Genomic DNA, 2500 nt, shown 5'->3' with positions numbered 1-2500 from the left:
GTAGAAAGAGAGAGAGAAAGAGAGAGACAGAGAGAGACAGAGAGAGGGAGAGTGAGAGGGAGAGAAAGAGAGAGAGAGAGAGAGAGAGAGAGAGAGAGAGATTGATTTTGATTTTGATATGTTTATTCATACTTTACTTGTATACACTGAATAGGCATAGGAAAAATATGCCTAAATGATTTGTAACAGTGAGAAGAGAGAGAGAGAGAGAGAGAGAGAGAGAGAGAGAGAGAGAGAGAGAGAGAGAGAGAGAGAGAAACAGAGAGAAAGAAAGAGAGAGAGAGAGAGAGAGAGAGAGAAATAGAGACAGAAAGAAAGAAAAAATACAGAGAGAAAAAAAAGAAAACAGAACAAACATAACGAAATGAAAACCAACAAAGAAAATAAACACCCATCAAGGTAAAGAACACACCAACAAGATAACAACAATAAAAACGACAATAATTACCTGACTTGTTTAGCAGCGAGGACGAGGCGAGCGCGCTGGGCGAAGGGGCAGTACCTCATGCTGTAGCATCTCAGGACTCCGGGCTCCAGGGGGGGGCATGGTGACCCTGAGAGAGGGGGGGGGAGAAAGATAATAAGGACAATAATATTAGTAGTAGTAATGATTATACTGATAATGATGATGATAACTGCTAGTAGTCGTAGAATAATAATGATAATGGTATTGGTAATTGCGGTACTGATAGTTAACAATGACAATAATAGTGTTATAGGGATGATAATGACGATGACAATTGATAATAACAATGATGATAATGATAGTAATAACAACAATACCAATTATTATCATAATTATCATTACGACAATCATGATACAAACAATAATGAAATTAACAATAACCCTTATAAATGCCATCATCATAATCAAAATCGAAATAAAATAAAGACAGAAAGTAACATTGCAACACCAACAAAAGACAACAACACAGAAACAACAACAATAATCACAAAAAATCTCCCAAACTCACCAGCGGCCAAGTGCTTGTCGCTCATCGTGCAGTATCCTCTCCCTCGTCCAAGCATCGACTGAAGAACGTTTGGGTGACCCGCCGGATATATAGTCTGCGAACGCCAATCTTGCAAGTCATCTTATGTTGCACATTTCTTCCTATAGAAGCTTCTCTTGTTTCTTTGAAGTCATTGTTATGTGTAGTTTATTTGTAGCACTCGTATACATACATAGATACATACATACGTACACACACACACATACACACACACACACACACACACACACATATATATATATATATATATATATATATATATATATATATATATATATATATGTATATATTATATGTGGTGTGTAATACATAAATATATGTATATATATTATATATATATATATATATATATATATATATATTATTTTATGTATATATTTATATGTGTGTGTGTAATACATAACTATATGTATATATATATATATATATATATATATATATATATATATATATATATTATATAAATGTGTTGTGTGTGTGTTGTGAACTGTATAACCTTACATAAACATTTCCCTAAATACTTTCCTGTTTCCCACATGACCTGCTAGCAAATTAGAATTTTCCTATCTTACTTCGTCTATTTCAAAATCGTATTGATCTTATATTTCAGTGATCATATTTAGTACTTATACTATGTCTTTATGTAGTTTATATATATATATATAATTTAAACTTTTATAAAAATCAAACCCGACTGTAAAACTAACTGCAAAAGATGTAGATAAAATTGATCAACATATAAAAATATGTGTCAAAATATGATAAGAATTGACACAAAGGTAAACAGTTATATAGAAAATCATGATGATAGACAATCAATAAATAGATAAAGAAAAACAACAACAAAGAAACCAAAAACAACAACAACAACAACATTCAAAGGAAAAACAACAAACAAAAATAAAAATAACAACACGAATCCGACAACATAAGTGAATTATTAAGCAATATTATCAGCACTTTGGGTTCAGAGTAAAAAAAAAGAAAAAAATAATAATGCTATGGCAAACAAGATATTCGATGGTTTGCCGATGGTGTGTGTGTTAGTGTGTGTGTGTGTGTGTGTGTGTGTGTGTCTCTCTCCCTCTCTCCTCTCTCCGCTCTCCTCTCTCTCTCTCTCTCTCTCTCTCTCTCTCTCTCTCTCTCTCTCTCTCTCTCTCTCTCTCTCTCTCTCTCTCTCTCCTCTCTCTCTCTCTCTCTCTCTCTCTCTCTCTCTCTCTCTTCTCTCTTCTCTCTCTTCTTCTCTCTTTCCTCTCTTCTCTCTCTCTCTCTCTCTCTCTCTCTCTCTCTCTCTCTCTCTCTCTCTCTCTCTCTCTCTCTCTCTCTCTCTCTCTCTCCTCTCTCTCTCTCTTTCTCTGTCTCTCTCTCCTTTCCCCTCTCCCCCTCTTCTCTCCTCTCTCCCCCCCTCTCCTCCTACCTATCTCCTCTTCTCCCTCCCCCCTCTCTACCCTCTACCCCTCTTCTCCTACCTAACACCTCTCCCCTGT

General features: G+C 35.4%; 1 pseudogene; it reads right to left on the bottom strand.

The window, feature by feature from the left end:
- LOC147467377 (putative glutathione transferase) overlaps positions 1 to 1032 on the bottom strand; it is a 2004-nt pseudogene extending 972 nt beyond the window's left edge.
- Between the last annotated feature and the right edge of the window lie 1468 nt (positions 1033 to 2500).

The sequence above is a fragment of the Penaeus japonicus genome, unplaced genomic scaffold, assembly GCF_977035675.1.
Source record: "Penaeus japonicus unplaced genomic scaffold, GWHDUDI00000001_assembly GWHDUDI00000036, whole genome shotgun sequence".
NCBI classification, from domain to species: Eukaryota; Metazoa; Arthropoda; class Malacostraca; order Decapoda; family Penaeidae; genus Penaeus; species Penaeus japonicus.
Note: the sequence above shows the minus strand (reverse complement) of the source record. Positions and strands in the feature narration are given on the sequence as shown.